This window comes from Watersipora subatra, chromosome 8, assembly GCF_963576615.1.
Source record: "Watersipora subatra chromosome 8, tzWatSuba1.1, whole genome shotgun sequence".
In the NCBI taxonomy this organism is placed as follows: Eukaryota; Metazoa; Bryozoa; class Gymnolaemata; order Cheilostomatida; family Watersiporidae; genus Watersipora; species Watersipora subatra.
Window position 1 is genome coordinate 1630238 of NC_088715.1, and position 21603 is coordinate 1651840.

A 21603-nucleotide genomic window follows, 5' to 3' on the forward strand; every position below is an offset into this window, starting at 1 on the left:
CTTTACTTTATAAAATAGTTTTGTCAATATTATCATGCTATTGTTGTTTGTAGTAACAATCAGAATATCAAATTTTCAGTAACCAAAATAAATAGAAGGAACAAAGACACTTTACTATTATCATAAGAAATAGGATGTGAGTAGTGACTGACAACTCCTTAGATGTACTCTCAGAACCCCTCTGCATTCTTTACATAGCTTAGTGGAAATAAGGAAATGACCTTTACTTTGTAAGACCTTGCAAATCAGTGGCTTGGTAAGGATAAGTTTCTGATCTTTTTTAAACTGCTTTCAGACTCATTTAAATGAATACTAATTAGTAGGCCTACTTATTTCCTTATCAATTTCCTTCAATTATGAAAACTAAATGTTTTTGATGTGAATTAATCTAACTTAATTATGGCTTTCTCTTTCTGGGCATAAACTTTCTGACAGTTAAATTTGGGAAGCAAAGTAACATAACAGCTGTTTACAATTAATATTTATGTCTTTATATATAAATCTCAATCTGTAGTTCACCTGTGTGGGCATTGTTCACAAAATCCAAGGACGATAAGAATTGATTAATATGCCAATTGTGGGCCGATACACAGACCAGCAAAGTAAAAACCAAAGACATCTCAACCACAAACCTCTATTCACCCTTATGTTATCATAATCCTACTAACCATGCTGAGATTGCATCAGTGCCAGTGGTTAGAAGTACCTCAAGACCCACTACCAAGATAAAAGCCAGCCCATGGACTCTGCACCCAGGCCATGACGGTGCAGCAGGTTTCAGCTGCTGCACAGCCAGCGCCTAGGTGCAGGCTAATTTGTTGACACTGGCAGATAGTTGTTGCTCAAAAAAGGGTTTCATTTAATTCAAGCTGGTTGAACATGAAGTAGATGTAATCAAATATACTCTATTTCCATTCCTCTGCTAGATTAGGTGTGCTTAGACACCCTGTTAGAGAGAAAAGACAACCCCTAAATTTTTGGTGCTTGGACATGATTATCGCTTTTGTATTTCTGTTTTTTGTGCGCAACGTCACAAAAATCTATATCGAGAGAGCATAACTCCAACGTTCCAATACTGAATGATATAGATAGCTCACATTGCCAATATATTGTTTTGGCATATGGTATCATATTGCACAGCAGTAGGTTCAACCAAATTGGCTTCTCTTTGTTGTTTATATGAACTTAATAAGATTAATAAAGGTTTCTCATTGATGTTTTCCAGCTCATCAGTAAAAGGAATTCTTTTTTGTATGTAATCTTATCACCTGGCAACAAACTAATAAACCAGCACAAGCATTCCAAGCTTGAATCTAAACGGATTAGCTCTCAATGCTCGTCAAAAGCCTCCAGCTCTTCGTAGTATATAAGTCATTCCCTCCCTTTAATTATTTTAAAAGATGCTGATAAATGGACTTATGAGAAAAGGGGCCTGAGGCTGCAAAAATCAATAAGATTAAAAAGAATGCAAAACATATTTCGGTTTTAAACAATTATGCACACAATTGCTCAAGGAGTTACCTACTCTTGCCACATATCACCATAAAGATAGCTGGATTAAAACAGTTTCAGTACTGGACTTGTTTTATATGGTTGGTTAAGAGTATGCAGATTACAATGTGCTTCTTAGTCTAGACCAGTGACTCTCAATTATTTCTTGTCATGTTTCCCCATGACATCATACCGCTGCTCTGTGCACACTGTACATGCTGAGTGCAGACAAAACCTTCATACTGCAGGGCAAATGCTTCCTGCACATAATAAAAGAGTCATTGTTCCTTAATATAGTGAAGATGCAATAGCACTTTATCCATGCACAATAAGAAAACAAAGATGAAAAATATGCAAAGCCTTGCTAGCTACTTAAACAGCAATAAAATATTAAAACATAAATAAAATATATATAATATAACATATAGAGAAAAAAACGAGATTGTTAACTGTTGGTATTGTGATGATTATCAGTAGAATTCATATCATCAGGAGTCTCTAGGTATATGATAATTGATTTAGCTTTATCCGCATAGCTGCCACATCTAAATGTATAAATGTTAGATATGAAAAAAGAATGCTTTTCATGGGATTCGAACTCACAACATTCATTTCAGCTGCACAATACACCAATACCCACACTAATTGATCACATGTTCACATTTATTAATAATCATCCAGTTAGTTATTCCCCTTACAATCTCTCACAACACACCAGACTACCAGGGTGTTAGTTATTAATATAATTAGTAGTGATGAGCCCATATGACAGCCTTTAGTCACATTGATATGACAGTTTACTGTTCTAGTACTAACAGGCCTGATGGTGAAAGTTGGCTAGTCAAATGAGTTGCCTTCTGCTGCAGTTATCTAGTTTATACGCATAGATGTGCATAATGGTAAAAGTCATAATAGACAGTCAACCCTTGGGCATTTGTTAAAGTAGCAATTTCGTTTTTATTGCGTTAAAACTTCCAAAAGCTTCAAAATTTTCAATAAATGAAATAAAAGTTTATATATAATAACAATGCCAATAAACATAGTACTTTTTTAAAGTTTTAAATCACCCTTAATAGCAGATTTTCAAAAAATACTATGAATTAAAATATATTGCTCATAGTTCAGAATTAAAAAATGTCCTTTGAAAATGATTTGCAATAACAAAATGAAGGAAAGTCTCAACTTAAACTCCCAAATAAATATAAATATCTACTAGTAGCCTGACAATCTAGAGTGTAGTGAGAGATCATCAAGTGGTATGATAAAGTACAGACTGGGGAGGTTGATTGGTGCAGGTATTACAGTGTCTGCCTACTAAGCTAAACATCATGAGTTCAAGTCCTGCGCAAGGCAATATTTTTATCCCGGTCTCAGATCCTGGCTTCAGACATACACTGAATTTGTTACAGTAAAGATATCTTGCCTAACTCTTCTGCCAACCAATTAATTTTTTCAAAGAGACATAATTGATTAGGTAAAACCTAATATCTGACAAGGGTACATATAAGCTGTCATAACCTTTGAACCACGCTGTCTATAAAAATGAAAATTAGAAACTGATAGTACAGAAATTGTACAGCACGAGTACTCTGACAGGGTGACAGGCTAGTGTGCTGTGAGAGATCAAGCACTTGATAAACTTTAGATGACAGCTTTATGTACAATTATTCTATAAAGTTCATGAATTAGTGCAGTTTTTAAGGTGTTGTCAAACAGGCAGCATGTTGTGAGTTCAAATCCTCTACCAGGCAATATTTTATTCCAACTTCTAAACCGTGATTATAAATACATAAATATGTAGCTTATTCTTGTTCAGCATTGCATAAACTAGTCCAACCAAATTACAGTAATTGACTGGACATGTAATGGAAGCAAGTTATGCTATAAGGTAGAATTGAGAAAAGGCTTCTAAATTATAAACAGATATGAAGTAATGATCACAGACTAGTAACTGGCAGTCTCACCTATGAGATACCGTCATGTGTAATAAGTATGTGTACAATAATTCTAAAAAGCAACAAGGTGGTTGAGCGGCAGAGGGAGTATATAGCTTAGTTAGGAAATCGAGTATCTGGGTTCGATTCCTGTGTAGGGAATATTTTTGCATAATGCTCTCAGCATGGCTTCAACAAGATGGACAGACATGGCTCTGGTTATAGAACAGGTTGATTTGTTGATAAAAGATTGGTTGATAATTTGATTAACTGAAATGTATTCTCCTTTACCATGATGCTGAGTTGGCCCTAAATGGTCCTGCCACCATTTGCAACTGACAAGTATTAACAGGTACTTATGCTGCGGTAATCACCACAGGTGGAGAAGTTTCTTCACATTCAGCTTTTGTTCTACAAACAAAGGAACAATTGACAGTTACTGGTTTTGATTCAATAGAAGTTGTATGACTTAGTTTTAACAAAATGGAAGACAAATTCAAAAGTGTTCAATGTTGTTCAAGATCACCAACTAATGAACAAATTAACTCTCACTTCTCATGGGAGCATGGGAACCATGGAAACCATGGGTGCAAACCACGATTGGAGTTTTGCTAAAGCTACGAAAAATTATGGACAAAAAATCCTATGCAAAAACTAAAACACAGCATATATTATTAAATATTCAGAAATGTCTGAAGGCAGATGCTTGGTGCAGGTGTTAGATTGTTGATCTACAAAGTTGAATGTCCAGGGTTCAAGTCATATCCACAGCAGTCTTTTATCTCACCTCCAACCTTGGATTCAGACAGGCATGACTTTCATTACAGTAAATATTATATTCGTAACACAGTCAGTCACCCGGGACTCTCTTACTATCTAGACAAAGAGGCCACACAATCCAGCTGGTTATAGACATCTGCAGGTGTATTCCATAATCTTTATTATAATAAGAGGCGTGTACATCCGTCTGACTAAAGCAACGCTTGAATATAACAAAAATGATTGTTTCACATAGGATTCAAACTCACAACTCATAGTTTAACTGCCACACTAATACCTGCACTGATTATTGTTCTGGTACTAACAGGCCTGGTGGTAAAAGTTGGCTAGTAAAAGGAGTTGTCTTCTGCTGCAGGATGGCAATTTACATGCATAGATGTGTAAAGTGTGAAAGTCATAGGGAACAGTCAAGCCTTGGGCAGTTTGTTAGATGGGAAATTGCCTTTTCATTACGTTGAAACTTTCAATAAATTAAAATAGTTTATATATAATAACAATGCCAAATAACTTAGTACTTTTTCAAAGCTTTAAATTACACTTTATAGCAGAATTTCTCACAATAAAACTCTCATTGCATTAAAAAATATTATAAATTAAAACGGATAATAAAGATTTAAATTGGAAAAACCTGCTCATAATTTAAAATTAAAAAATGACCCCTAAAGGTTATTGGCAATAACAAAATGAATGAAAGCCTCCAATGAAACTCCCGAATGAATATAAATACAATCAAACATGAATAACTCGAACTTCAAGGGACCGAGCAAGAGTGTTCGAATTATCAGAGCGTTCGAGTTATCAGAGCACTGTCACAAGTCCATATATTTACTTATTTATTAGTATATACATGTACATATACAAACTGTAATATAAATCAAAAGCACAAATGGCTTGTTTCAAATTAAATGCTTCTAATGGTAAAGTTTAAAACGTTTTTATGAAAAAGTATAGAGATTTTTCTATCACTTGAGATTGGTTTGTTGTTTGAGGTGATGTTATTGCCAGGACGTTTTTCAGATTGAACTTGGCAAAACTTGATCGTTGTTGAAATGCTCAAAAGAAAAGACACTTTTTTCTTTTGTGGTTTTACCCACGATCAATTTTGCCGTTTTTTCTTAAAGTTTATGCAAAGATCTTACTTTACCTGGGATTCGTTAAGAGCAACACTCCGAGGCAGTTCAATTAGAAGTTTTACGAGGTTTTACGGTACATTCTATATCACTCACACTCTTTTAATAGATACTTAATGAATGTACACACGTATTCTGTGTTTAGGTCAAACGATGAATAGTTTTTTTGTAGCTAAGACAACGTATATAATAATACGTAATAAGTAATACGTTTAATTACAACAATTTTTAAGACGTTTTAAACATTCAACATTCAGACGTTGATTCAACACGGAATCAACGTCGGAAAACTATTCATCACGGGCTAGCCGGGTCACGCACTCAAGGATTTTCGCCATGCACATACAAAACAAAACCAACATGCGATTCTTGTTTTGTATGTGCGTGGCGAAAATCCTTGGGCGCGTGACCCGGCTAGCCCGTGCTATTCATCGTATAGCAGTATAAATCAAATTTCACCAAACCTTTAGAAAAGTCGTTGACAAAAATATTTTGCCGATTGTGGTAATAACGACGCTTATGAATTACGAAAAGATGAGGTTTACCTCTATGGCTTTGAATAAAGTGATTTTCTAAAGCGATAACAACCGTTTCGGTAGCTGTTGGGAAAAAAAACAGTTCGAATTAACAGTGTTGAGTTCGAGTTATCTATAGCAATTTATCATTACGTGGGAACGGACCAAAGAAACAGTTCGAATTAACCATGTGTTCGAGCTATCCGTGGACGAATTATCCATGTTTGACTGTATTTACTAATACCCTGACAATCTTGTTATCTAGAGTGCAGTGAAAGATCATCCAGTGGTATGATAACAAAACAGAGAAGGCAAGTTGATTGGTGCAAGTATTAAGTGTCTGCCTACCATGCTGAATGTCATGAGTTCGAGCCCTGTCCATGGTAATCTTTTACCACAATCACAGACCCAATCACAGATTCAGAGAGACATGGTTTTTATGTTCAACTCTTTCCCCACCAAATTGATTTGTTTAAAGAGACATTCTATAAGTAAAACCTAATATTAGATATGGGATTATATAAACTGTCTAAAATTTCCACACTTTCACCCATTTCTTCACTAAAGATATTCTTGCCCATACATACTCAACACACCGTACTTTTTCACAGTTTTGTCATGAACTGGAGTAAGTTTTTGCATTTCAGTTTTTATCTAGGTTTAAAGGATATATAACCTAGATTTAGAAGCTATATATCCTAGGTTTAGAGGCTATATAACCTATGTTTAGAGGCAATATAACCTAGGTTTAGAGGCTATGTTACCTAGGTTTAGAGGCTGTATAACATAGGTTTAGAGGCTATATAAGCTATGTTTAGAGGCTATATGACCTAGGTTTAGAGGCTATATAACATAGGTTTAGAGGCTATATAAACTATGTTTAGAGGCAATATAACTTATGTTTAGAGGCAATATAACTTAGGTTTAGAGGCTATATAACCTAGGTTTAGAAGCAATATAACCTAGGTTTAGAGGCTATATAACCTAGGTTTAGAGGATATATGACCTAAGTTTAGAGGTTATATAACCTAGGTTTAGATGCTATATAACCTAGGTTCAGGGGCTATATAACATAGGTTTAGAAGCTATATAACCTAGGTTTAGAAGCAATATAACCTAGGTTTAGAGGCTATATAACCTAGGTTTAGAGGCTATATGACCTAGGTTTAGAAGCAATATAACTTAGGTTTAGAGGCTAAATAACCTAGGTTTAGAGGCTATATAACCTAGGTTTAGATGCTATATAACCTAGGTTTAGAGGCTATATAACATAGGTTTAGAGACTATATAACCTAAGTTTAAAAGCAATATAACCTAGGCTTAGAGGCTATATAACCTAGGTTTAGAGGCTATATGACCTAGGTTTAGGGGCTATATAACATGGGTTTAGAGTCTATATAAACTATGTTTAGAGACTATATAACCTAGGTTTAGAGGCTATATAACCTAGGTTTAGAGTCTTTATAACCTATGTTTAGAGGCTATATAATCTATGTTTAGAGGCTATATATCCTAGGTTTAGAGGCTGTATAACTATATGTAACACAGTCTTCTGTTAGCATCACATAAATTAGCTGAAGCAATTTACAGTAATTTACAAGGCAAGTAATGTGAACAAGGCAACTATGCAAATATTGTTAGTATTGTAAACGTGGCTAGCTGGAGAAATGGCTTCAGAAACAGAATATAAAGAAATGATCAACAAACTAGTAGCTGGCAGTCTTAAGTGATATGAGAGATCATCATATGTAATAAGTATGCACACAGTTCTGCTAAAATGCAACAAGGTGGTCGAGTGGCAAAGGTGGTAGATAGATTAGTTGGGAAGTCTAATAGCCGGGTTCGATTATAGGTCACGGAATCTTTTTTCAAAATAATCTCAGCATGGCTTCGGACAGACATATTTCTTATTATAGTAAAGACTGAATTATTAATAACACTAAACAGTTCTCAACAATTTAGTTCTCGTAAACAGTTATATTCTTAATCACTTTACTCACTGGAATCTAATTTCGTTCTTTGACAACCTTTGTAAATATATTGGTCACCTCTATTCCTCAGTGATTTTAGGTGTGCCCTACAAGGTCCTGCCAGCATTGGCAGTGGACAAGTATTACCAGGTATATATGCTGTGATATTCACTGCAGGTGGGCAAGCTTATCCACATTCAGCTTTGGCCCTACAAACAAAAGAACAATAATTATTATTGAAATTATTATTGAAAATTTCTAGTTTTGATTCAATGGAAGTTGTATGCCCATGACTTGGTTTCAACAAAAACGAAAGACAATTCCACAAGGGTTCAAAGTTCATTCAAGATCACCAACACTGCAGCCTGATGAACCAAATTACTCTCACTTATCATGAATGCAAACTACCATTACATCTTCGCTAAGGCTACACAGAAAAATGCTAGACAAAAAATCCTATTCAAAAACTAAAACGCAGAGTGTAAGTACATGTATATTATTCAATATTCAGAGATGTCTGAACTAGTCCAGTGCATGTGATGCTGAATTGTAAAATGTCAGAAAACGGCACGCAGAAGATTTTTTGATCATTTTAAAATTGGTTAATGTAGCATAAATTAACTAAAATAAAGTTCTTGGAATCTGAACACTTGCCATTTCTAGTAAAAATGTTACAAAATATAGTTGCACTATTTTACAAAGTGCAGTCATGATTTTGTAATTACTACGCCATGTTAAACAATGTGCTTTACTATGAGTAATCCGGTTTGTTATTATTAAAGAAAGTAGTGCGTAAGCCGCATGCATGTTTGCAAGTTGAAATGGTGAAAAAGGCTGCTACCTCATGTGCTTTTCACTGTTTGAAATCAGAGAATGACAACTGTAACGTGATTGTTTTATCATCAAAGCGACTCGCCACTGCTGAGTCATATGCTCAGCAATATATTAACTATTATCTTGAGCCACAAAGAAGTTTATCCAGACTATTTGCAACGATCTTCTAAGGGACTAGAAGCATCATCATCTTCTATTACTACCAACACCTCTCAAGATATCACTATCAGCTGCCATGAAAAATGCTACAACCATTTTACTCACAAGAAAACATTACAATCAGCTCAAAGGAGAACTGCAGTGAGTTGAGTAATACTATCTCAAACAACAATCTCTTTTGCTTATAGCTTTTGGAAGACGCCATGAGCGTAAAATAAAGTTGTGTCACTCTGGGAAAACATTCAGGAAGCAGAAACAAAATCAAAAACGAGCTACAAACAAAATTCCCAATTTTATTTAAATACATTTTTATTTCGGATTTTTCGTTCATTCAGTATTACAAAAACGATCGTTTTTGTTTCTCAAAACGGCTTTTTTGTTGTTGTTGCTAGCAGAGACTATCGAGTTTTATATATATATTAGTTTAGTTAGAATTATTGTCCAATTAGCATTTATTTTAGTCCAGGATACAAGAGAAACAATACGTCCGTTTTTTAGTAAGCCAAAACGAAGAATGTCGGATGTGAGTAATGAACAAGTATGTCATCTATACAGGAAATACCTCACTGAGCATGTGTATGTCATCACCATGGTAACAAGTAAATATATAAGTTTGTAAACTAAAAACTGTTACATCTCCTTTTCCATGGAAATATTAAAGCAAACACAAAATCATTGGTAAGTACAATGGTATGAAATATGATGTGAACATGTAACAATGTCACTGGTTTGGACTTCTAAGTTGGTTAGAACATCAGATAGTCAGCATATCGGGAGGGGAGTTTTCTATTCCGGGGAGGCAGAACACATCTAGGAGTTTGGTCAGGGACACTGCTATCAGAGGCTGGCTCAGATAATGGTAACGAACGTGGAGATTCTGGCGGGTTGTTGGGAATGGGTACAGTGTCGTTTGAGGCTGCTAGAGAACTATCTTGGGCTGTTTTTCTTGCCTGGGTACAAAGATTTTCAGCCTGTTCTGGGAAATGGTCAGCCAGGGTATAACTCTGATTCTGCGGCGCAGGAAGCTGTGATACCCTTATGTCTTTACGGTTACGTCTTACGGTACAACTACCTGTCGATAAATGGTAACTGCGATCCCCTGCTATGTCAATTATCCGTCCTGGTTTCCACTCACCTGACGCAGCTCTGAAATACACAGACGGTTCTGGTTCGAGGGGAGATTTCTCGCTACCTGCCCGTCTATCGTGATAATACTTATCAGAACCCTTCATACTACCCAACTTGTTTCTAACATGCTCCAAATCATAACTGTTGACTTTGTATCTCTCAGTAGATACTGGCATTGAATCTCTCAACAGCCTACCTTGAAGCAGCTCAGCCGGAGATGGTAGGCCATCACATGCTGGTGTAATACGTATCGTTACCAGACCACCTAACCAATCGGTACCTTCATCTGCACACTTAGCCATCATTGAGTTCACTGTACCAATAGTCCTCTCGGATTGACCATTACCTGATGGATGCAGAGGTGAACTTGTTTGATGAGATACTTTCAACTCAGTACAGAATCTCTTGAATTCATCACTAGAAAACTGAGGACCGTTGTCCAATACAATAACATCTGCCTGACCGAAATCAGCGAATATCTCTCTCAAGCATTTGATAACGACACCACTACTTGTACTCTTAGGCAAATGTTTCACTACAGGCCACTTTGACAAATAGTCAACTAACAGAAGCTAAATCGCTTCCATTCAGATGAAACAAATCTACACCGATCATCTCAAATGGCGTGTTGGGAATAGGAAAAGACATTAATGGCTCCTTTTTTTGACAGCCTTCCGACTTGAGCCATATCCAGTGTGTGCACGTTGAACGTCATGTCATCATCTGAGCTAACATCACCATCACCCGCTTGTAGAAATGACACTCTCTGAGTTGTAGCATTACTCTTTTTCAGACCAGTACACTTTTTTTTTAAATGCCCTCGTAAGTGACAACCGTTACATGTCTTATTATAAGCAGGGCATCTACCTTAGACATGATCATACCCACAGAATGAACAATCTGTGATCATGTGATTAGCTGCTGCATTATTCTGGCTTTGCGGTGTATAGTTTCTAGGCTTATATGGATACGAGCCTACTGGTTGTACTGAACGAACACCATCTAGTTCAACCTTTTGGTTCCTTGCGATTACTTCCTTAGTACACATTTGCTGCTTTATCTGCTCAAGCGTTATGTCTGCACGTAACTGTAGCTCACGACTCAACTCCTTATTCTTCATACCTGCCAAAAGTCGAGTGCGTAACATATCCTGTCGGTGTCTATCATCCCAATTGCTACATTTCACAGCCAGTTCATGCACGTTCCTTATGAATTCCTCATTACTCTCACCAGGAAGTTGAACTCGGGAACCCAGTAGCACTGCGTAATGCAAGTGATTATCACGAGGAGTGAAGTAATTATCCAAAATTTCCACAGTTCTATCAAACATCGTACCATCTGCGTCCTCAGCTGCAATACCGGCATCTGGATTAGCCACACCGGGAGGGCGCACAGTCAGCTGACCATATATACTCTCCGCCTCCTCGCCCATACAGTACAGCAGCATGTCTACCTGACGCTGAGCATTCTTTCATTCAGTCCAGAAGCACTGCGATATCTCAAAAATCTCCTCTTCCATTCCGGCCAGCTCTGCGGTGCAGAAAAATCCATCTCTTTCGGAGCAGACACCTTGAAGTCACCCATAATGTTGTTGAATAAGACACCAAACCAGACTAACACCAAAAGTCAGTCACAATTCAGCACAAACACGCTGAAAAACAACGGGCCTATTCAAACTCCAACAATCTCACTTCAAGTAGTATTCAGTCCAGCTATACATCCAACAAAGCAATGTTCGTCGCCTATGACGCCATATCGAGTTTTATATATATTAGTTTAGTTAGAACTATTGTCCAAGTAGCATTTATTTTAGTCCAGGATACAAAAGAAACAATACGTCCGTTTTTTAGTAAGCCAAAACGAAGAATGCCAGATGTGAGTAATGAACAAGTATGTCATCTATACACAAAATACCTCACTGAGCATGTGTATGTCATCACCATGGTAACAAGTAAATATATAAGTTTGTAAACTAAAAACTGTTACAGAGACCAATATATTGTAGTTTACTATTGGTAAAAAAATTAAATAAAAAAAGACAATAAGCTAACCAGAAATCAGTTTATAAAAAACGTTCGCTTGGTGACATAATAGTCGCTCTGCCCACCAGCGTCAGTATCGCAAAAGGGTCAAGGCATATGTATATATGAGATGCAACTGTTTTACGAAGAGTACACAAAAGTCTAGTGTGTCTCTGTCATTCACTGATGTAAAGACATTTGATCAGCTTGAGGAGAAGGTCTGGGAAAGGATTATCAGCATTGCAAGTTTGCATAGTGCCTCAAGGGTTGACCTGGTTGTAGATTCATATCTAAATCATAGCATCAAAGATGTTGAGAGAGCCAAGCGAGGTTCAACCCAGCAACGCATCAAGTTGACATCTGGCACCCAAAAGATACCTGTCGGAATGCAAGCCTACTTTGCAAACTCAACAAATAAAGAAGAACTGCTGGAATTTCTATATAGTCCACAAAGAAAAGCACTGAACGTCTGAGTGTTTATGTGACTAACAAACACAGCTGTGCAATTCTTCCTTCTCACCATTCCACCCAATCCACAATGGAGATTTCCGATTTAGAAACCACCCAAGAGGAGGCTGATACCAGGCTGCTTCTTCACTGCAAGCATGCTGATGGGATGCGAGGGCTTGGAGGAGAGTTTGAGAAACTGATCATCACATCCCCAGATACAGATGTGGCTATCATAGCCTTAGGGGTGATGGGTCAGTTCAACTGCACAGTTGGCCGCTCAACTGGGACAGCTAATGACAAACGGATGGTAGATCTAACAGCATTACATTCATGTTTTGGGGATTTGTTTTGCAAATCATTACCATATATACCCGCAGTCGCTGGCTGTGATTTAACCAGCGTATTTTTTCGAAAAGGGAAGAAAAAAGCTTGTAAAATCGTCAAGGACAATAAAGAAATGCTTGCTACCTTCAGCGCTCTTACAACCACACCACTCAACACGCTAACAACTGCAACTGAAAAGCTGGTCTGCTTAATGTATAACACCAAGTGTCTTGCTGTCAATGATGCCCACTACCACCTATTCAAAAGCGGAAACGCTGAAGAAATGCTACCACCAAATGATGATTGTCTTCAACAGCACATCAAGAGGGCCTGCTACAAAGCTGCAATATGGCTCCGCTGCCTGGATGCCAAGCCCAACATTGCTCCACCTCAAGGTAATGGCAGGCACATGACTAAAGAAGACACACTAGAAATAACTTTGTATCAGAAATCTGTCATACCACCACAAGTTCTGAAGACGGTACATTGCAAGTGCAGCAAAAATGGCTGCCACCAAAGATGCTCATGTAAGATGGCCAACTTACCATGCTGCGACCTTTGTGGCTGCACCAATACAGAATGCACTAACAGAGGCGTGGAAGAGGATGATGATGAGGACAATTAGAGCTAAATCCTATTATTAAGTTATCAATATGTATGTATTGTTATTTATCAAATCTCAATAAAAACCACAATTATTTGTTGAAGTTGTCTCCCTTGTGTCTGTAGAAAATACATTTAATAGCATAAGGCATCTATTCACTTGTGTAATAGTTCAGCGACTAGGTATGAAATACATTGATATAATCACCTTATATATAAAACTAAGTTAAATAGTTGTTTAAAAGCCTTTAGGTCACCGTAGACTTCCATGCACACAGTACATGTGTAAATGGCAAATGTCGCCGCCAATAAATTTGATGCTGATTGAGTATTGGCAAGGTTAGCCATTCCGACAAAATGAATTTTTAAAGACATACATTTCAGCTATTTTTGGAACAATCAAATCCTGCTCTGCTTTTGGTTTCCTAAACTAAAAAAAATTCAACAATTCAGCATCACATGCACTGGACTAAAGGCAGATGTTTGGGGCAGGTGTTAGAGTGTTGATCTACTAAGTTGAATGTCCAGGGTTCAAGTCATATCTATAGCAGTCTTTTATTCTAACCTCCAACCCTGGATTCAGACAGACACGACTTTCATTACAGTAAATATTGTATTTGTAACACAATCAGTCACCCTGGACTCTCTTGTTTTCTATACAAAGAGGCCACACAATCTAGCTGGTTATAGACATCTGCAGATGTATTTCATAATCTTTACTATAATAAGAGTCATGTACATCCGCCTGACTGAAGAAAGGCTTAAATGTCCAAAAAAGGATTGTTTCACATAGGATTTGAACTCACAACTCATAGTTTAGCTGCCACACTAATACCTGCCCTGATTATTGTTCTGGTACAAACAGGCCCGTTGGTCAAAGTTGGTTTGTAAAAAGAGTTGCCTTCTGCTGCAGGATGCCGCTTTATATGCATAGATGTGCAAATTGTGGAAGTAACAATAGACAGTAAACCCTTAGGCAGTTTCTTAGAGGGAAAATTGTCTTTTTATTACGTTAAACCTTTCAATGAATTAAAAAAGTTTATATATAACAACAATGAAATTTTCAAAGTTATAAATTACTTTTATAGCAGATTTTTAATAACAAACTTTGATTGCGTTAAAAAATATTATGAATTAAAACGATTAATAAAAATTTTAATTAAAAAGCCTGCTCATAATTTAAAATTAAAAAATGACCCCTAAAGGTTATTTGCAATACCAAAATGAACGACAGCCTCCGATGAAACTCCCGAATGAATATAAATATCTACTAGTACCCTGACAATCTTGTTATCTAGAGTGCTGTGAAAGATCATCAAGTGGTGTGATAAAAAACAGAGAAGGCAAGTTGATTGGTGCAAGTATTAAGTGTCTGCCTACCATGCTGAATGTCATGAGTTTGAGCCCTGTCCATGGTAATCTTTTACCACAATCACAGACCCAACCAGAGACTTAGACAGACATGGTTTTTATGCTAAACTCTTTCACTACCAAATAAATTTGATTAAAGAGACATAATTGTATAGGTTAAACCCAATATTAGACAGGGGTGTATATAAACTGTCATAAAATTTAAAGTACGCTGTCTATAAAAAAACACATTTTAATGCCATATTGACCAGCATAAAAAATTAAACAAAATAGGTCATAAAATGTCACAAATGTGTTGCAGAATGAACTGAGACACAATTTCAGCCATTACCCCTACTACTGTGAGCATGTCAAAGTCAAATGAGTTATCAATATTATTACAGCTAACAATAAAATAATCCCTCTCAGTAGTACTATTGTTCAATAATATTCACTTAAACTCTATTGATGTACAATGAGTGAATTCTCTGTAGCCGTAATATGTCTGACAAGGCTGGTTATTGCTAAGAAATTGCAACAAAAATAGCTTTTGAAGAGTTTTCACAGCCATACAATTTTGTAGATTCTAATCGTGAAACATCTTGGCAGTCAGGCCCCGTCAAACATCAAAAACATTAGCAAATGATAGAATAATATTAAAACTGTCTGATAGAATCAACTACAATTTGGTGTAACTACATCTTCAACTACTTCCTTCTGTTTAACTACAGATATGATTGGCTCCTTCTGTTTAAGTACAGATATGATTGGCTAATAAATCAACTCACTAATCAAACACTTTGCACAAACCATAGATATAGTAAACCCTAGATTGGCAAATAGCCATCATTACAATGGAGCAAAAGTGAGGCCTATAATTGGCTGTTGTTTTCACGACGTCACGTCGTAGTGATGTGCATCACAGCATCAAAGCCTTCAATTGAGCAATAAGTTTAGTAGTGGAAGCATGCTTGGCATGCTAATTTTTAAGTCATAAACATAACAATAACACCAAATTCTTAGTGAAATGTCATCAGAAGAGACCACAACACCCCAGGTATAACCTAAATTGCCCATAACAAAACATAACTTCAACTCAAAACAATTTCTCAACAATATCATGAGCTATCTATGCCGATTAAAGACACCAAGCTGAAAGCTGGTAGTGGAAAATAATAGGAAAATCATCATCATTTCGTAATTGGTTTTGAGTCAGCAGCCAAATCTGTACATGGCATTGCTCAATATCTTTTCAGCAACTACCCTTACCTCAACTACTTCCTAACCTTTAAGATCAACCAGGATCACATTGAGATTCTGTTTTTCACAATACGATCTAATGGTGGCTATAACAATAACCAGGATGTGCAGTGTTTTAGATCTGCACGTCGAGCACTGTTCATAAAAGCAGATATCACACCAAGTCCCAATGTTAACTGTATTGATCTGGATGTGAGCAGGGCTGAAAAAACTGGCCAACTCCTGCTACATTCTCTGGCTAGAAAGAAAAAAAAAACAAGACAAAAGCTGAGGAAGGTGAAGATGAGGAGTTCGGTGATGAGGATTATTTTCTAACTCAAATGTGATGAGTGTATCAAGTTCTTGACTGATGTAGAAGTAGTGGGAAGTAGAAATAGTGATGACATAACCCTAATCTCAGTTAAAAACAGAGGAGGATTGGTGACCAGATTGATAGGCCAAATATGTATTGCTGCAGAAAAGTGCCTACGTTCACACATGGAGAGCTATGGTATCACACAGAGAGCTTTTAAACAAGTAACATCACAGACAATAACATATATGTCTTATTACATAACATCAATCAAGGTTTTACATGTACAGTGCATGCCAACAGTCTACTCAAAACTATAGTAAATCGCTATACTAAAATCAGAATACACTATGCCGCTTCAAAGCAGGAATCTAGTTCAACCAACCTTAGACAAAAACTATCTCGTCTAGTTACTTTTGGTCATGTCTAATGGGTGTTTAATAGAGTGGCCAGTGTAACTGCTTCTAAATCTCATTTGATTCATTAGTTTGTTATTAGTTTAATTTATATTTGGTCACTCTTTGTATTATCAATGATATAGAAGCTTCTAAATCATTGGTATTATTCTTTACCATGTGTGTAAGATTCTTGCCTTTCTCATCCAGTCATTACAGTCATACTTCGACTTACGAGCTTAATGCGTTCCGAGTCTGAGCTCGTATGTCAATTTACTCGCATGTTGGTGCAATTTATTTATATATAGAACAATTAAATATATATTGATTGGTTTCCATACTCTAAAAATGCAAATAAAACACTCAAAACAATATTTTGTAACAGAAAGAACATGTTGGTTATTGTCCTAACTTACCACATGCTTTCAAAAAGCAACAAATAAAAAATAATGCCAGGAAATGTGATAAATTAAATTGTAAAATTAAATACATACAATAGCAGGTAATGCTAGCATTTGCCAGAGAGGGAGAGATAAGTTATCCTTCATTACAACAGTTGACTTTGATAAATTTGGATTTTATCCAAGTCTTAAAAGACAAACTTAAAAGCAAACATAAAAGCAAACTTATTCTTTAACTTAACGTAATTAAAATTTCTTCGGCCTTCATAGTTTTAAGTTTCTCGTTGGTTAGCTAATTTTTCGTTTGTTTCGCTCTCACGACCAGCCGGCCGTTTTAAAAGAAACCCATCTAAGGACGTTTGCCTTTGTCGCTATTTCAACATGTTGCGATCAGGACGAACACAGGTGTCGTCACCAAGTGTTAATGCACGACCACTACCAACTTGTTCGAATGTCTATTTTTTATAGTCTTGACAGATAGCACCGGCCTTTTTACGTAGCATCGTTTCAGTTACGCAGTCACCGGCCAATTGTTTGTCTTTCATCTAACGCCTGAGCAGTCTCTCCATCAGCGGTCGTGAAGATCGCTGCGTCGTTTAGAAACTATGGTTAGTCCTTTTGCAAACTAAATGCCTTGAATATAATCCTTGTGTTTGATAATTGTGGATGTATTTCTGTCTTATCGCTGAGCTAGCTCAATCATGCATACATGTTTTGCACATTTTTCAATAGTTTTCCGTTTAATATTAATTGTTATCATTCGCTTTTTCTTTGCATTATCTATCCTTTTACTGGCAAACTTTCGGTCTACACACGGTACTTCTAATTCACATCATTCAGCACTGAAAATCGCGCACAAAAAAATGGTACAAAAGTATAATCCGAGCAGTTGAAAAATACAGAGTGATGCTGTTCTCAATTTCTCATAAAACACCTCCGACATACTTGGCAACTGACTCATGTGCTCGTATCTCAAACGTGGCTCGTATGTTAGTGTTAAAACTTGCTTAAAAGCTGGCTCATACCTCAAGTTTCTCATACATTAGGGCACTCGTAAGTTGAAGTATTACTGTATATAAGTTTTACATATTTTCAATAAAATATGCAGTCTCAGATGCACAAACTATGGAAAATTTGAGCAGTTTTTAGTGCTAAGTCAATAGGAATTAATAGATCAGCTGATTCGTTTTGCACATCACCATGACGTTGCGTCATGCTAATTATAGGCCTCACTTGTTTTGATTATTCGCATATCTAGGGTTTACTATATCTATGGCACAAACCCTACTAAAGCCTACCATGTGACTCTTGGCCATATGCCAACACTGTGGCAAGTCACACTACTCGGCTCATGGTATTCACAGTGGCTCAGCTCGTGGTTAAAATAGTTACTCACTAAACACACTGAGAGTTAATTATAATCTGTTGACAATGTAGATAGTCTCCTAACCATCTCATGATGTTCAGTTTTAACAAAAACCAGTTATTATGACAAACAAATAGTCATTGGGTAGGTGTAGATGCACAGGCAGGAAATAACAATTCAACTTACATGAATATGTTCTCATTTCCTCCGGTGCTCATAACTTAGTTTGACACAAACCCTTCCCTCGTTACCCTATAACAGAAAGAATGCCAAGTACGCCCAGTCATTAATGGAAAAGAAAGATTTCTGACCAGGTGCGGCTACTTATTCCCTCTGGTTTGTTGACACATTTGACGATCTATCACAGCAAACAATAATTTCATAGAACTTGTATATACTGTATACCATGATGAAGACAACCCTATATGTACATTATTTTGTTTTGCAAGAGTGATAGGAGAAAGAAAGAGGCATTTTAAGGCTAACTACAGGGCAATCGCTATTCAAATCAGTCTGAATCCGGAGTTAGGGGTTAAGATGAAAAATCACTTTGTGCAGGTCTAGAACTCCTGACCGTTGGATTACTAGTTAGACACTCCAACAGCTGCGCTAATCAAAAGCCTATCTTTGTTCAGATTATTTGAGCAGTTAATTATTTGATGTGCTTTAACAGGTTCATCTGACGATCTCTAACAGCGCACTGGAGGGTACTATTTCCTATGAATAATTGAAAAATAAAGTTAATAGAAATCAATTAAAGTAGCCATTTTAGGATTTATTATCGTTTATTATCTTTTAACATGTTTATTTACCACACTTTCACCCATTACTTCGCAAAAGATATTCTCACTCATACATATTCAACATACCATTTTTTTTCCAGTTTTGTCATAAACTGGAGTAAATCTTTACATTTCCGTTTTCATCGTAAAAGTGTAGCACCTTTCCCCTGAATAAAATAAACACAAATAGCTACAGAAACACTAATAATGATCTATATTAGAATACAAACACTCTGAGTTTTAATTACAAATTCATAGATGATACCATTGGCCTTCACACAATTGATGTCAATTCTCATTAGTCAATTTATTTGTCAGCATGACACAACATTTAATAGAGCTGGTGTGTATAGCCCGAGGCAATATCTACACTATGCATCTGCCATGCATTTTGCTGGTCTGTGTGCACCAAGGTATTTGGAATGTTTGCACTATTGAAATTTTATAGCATTTTTTAATTACTAAAAATTGAAATGTTCATATTAAGCCAAAGGGATCACTGAAAAACGTAATTTTACATCTAATCTGCATTTTTATTAAAAATCAAAACAATTTGGTGATAAATTTTAAATATAATTAAGGCTCACAATTTAATCAATTTTAATAGGATAAGAGTCATGTGTGTCTGTCTATGTGAGGCAGTAGTTTAAAGTTTTATGGTTTAAACTTTAAACCATAACTGTCACGAACAACTTTTATCGTTGTTATTAGGTAAATCATACACGATGATTCCGAGTTTGTACTCAAAATAAAGATTGTTTTACTAACTTTCAAATTCATGAAGGTTTTTTTACAGCATTTTAATTTCCGTCTCAAAATCAACACAGTCGGCACAACAAGCTCCGCTCATAGATATGTGGCGTGTCTTAACTTTTGTAGAATTGGAAGTTGGGAATGTTTAGTCTGATAGCGATGGGTGTCTTAAAACCTATTATTCTCTAAATCCAGCCTGAAAATAATCTCAGTATTTTTTGAAAGGTAGATAACCTGTTTAAATTGGCTCTTAACTTGTTACAGACTGTTTAATGGGCTGAACGCCGAGAAAAATGAGCTCAAAAAAGCGCGATAACAACACTAGCTTGTGATAACATCGCGCTTTTTGAGCTTTTAAATTGTTTTAATGTTTTATCTACCATTCGCAAAGACTGAGAAGATTTTAAATTTGGAAAAAAATGCATTTTGAGACCCTCATCTCTATCATTCTAAATCGGACTAAATATCTTCAACTTCTGTTACTAAAAAGCTAGGTTACGGCATCAAACCACCCGGTTTGAGTACAATGATTATAGGATTCACCCGTTTCTGCAATCTGACTTCAGAAATACTCTTGACACATATCTTTGCTTGAAGGTTGATTGAGACCATGTCCTACCTGTGAGAAATACATCTGACAGAAACTATTAGCTTTTTACTCACTCAATGACTGAACCAAATATTTTAACTAGAGAACTAACCAGAAACCTAATCAAAAGTTTGGAATAACATTTAGTAGCCTGTGCAAAAGTATTATTTAATCAGCAGTATATTGTTACGGCAAGGAGACTCCTCGTTTCAGCAAGCCAAAAAAAAGAAAGATGGAAATATAATTTTCATGATAGATGTTTTTATTGTTTATTCTATTAAAAATATGGTTATTGATACAAACGTTATGTATAATAGAGAACAGATAGATAATGGCACACAACAAGCATGTCACTAGTTCAACAGTATAGTCTTTATACATCTTCCCATTTTGGAGAAGAACTCCCAAATTTTCGAGGCTGGTGGCATTATCAATCTAATGTAATATAATAGTAGATATGGTAAGCATGGAAATTTTCGTTGAGTTCGTTCGCCAAAGCATGCTGAGATTAGCATGTTCGTCAAAGAGGTGTTTTTGCAATTAACCAATAACAACCAAAGATTTTCCTGCACAACAAAACTCTCTCCGGAAGTCCATTTACTGGTAGGCTTTTACGGATAAATACCGGAGATATCAAACCGGCCGCGGATATCTAGCTGTCACCGAAAATGATTGGTTTCCTCGGATACCGAGAATCCTTCGGTATCGGTAAGAGCAGATAACCAAATATCAGCCCAACACTAACCTAGATGTAGCGGTGAGATACTCAATGAATGTCCACTCTATAGTCACACAGCTATAGTAAATTCTATAGCTGAACCCATCGGTTTACAGGACTAAAGTCCTGTTAACCGAACTGAATAGAATTATGCAAAACCAAGAGTGTCAAAACCTGACTGTTTATGTGAGGTCATACCTGAAGGTTAGAAAAAAATATTGCTTTCAATGGGATTCAAACTCTCAACTTTCAGTGTGGTGAACCAACATTCAAACTCTTGCTACTGTCTACTTGTTTGATAAGTAGTTAGATTTAAAGAAGAATATGAAATCCATGGTTTGAAGGCTTTAGAGGCATA

General features: G+C 36.3%; 1 protein-coding gene and 1 long non-coding RNA gene across 7 annotated transcripts in view; one reads left to right on the forward strand and one right to left on the reverse strand.

Moving 5' to 3' along the window:
• Positions 1-21603, reverse strand: part of LOC137402084 (uncharacterized) — a 146681-nt gene that overhangs the window by 115257 nt on the left and 9821 nt on the right. The window contains exons 4-5 of one of the 3 annotated variants that reach the window (XR_010979446.1): positions 19273-19352; positions 1966-2036 (exon numbers count right to left, since the gene is read on the reverse strand). This is a non-coding gene — a long non-coding RNA (uncharacterized lncRNA). Of the gene's footprint in view, positions 1-1965; positions 2037-18682; positions 18762-19272; positions 19353-21603 lie in introns of those variants that run through there. The other 2 variants (XR_010979448.1, XR_010979447.1) reach the window with 2 other exon arrangements.
• Positions 1-21603, forward strand: part of LOC137402075 (golgin subfamily A member 3-like) — a 229179-nt gene that overhangs the window by 88312 nt on the left and 119264 nt on the right. The window lies entirely within an intron of this gene.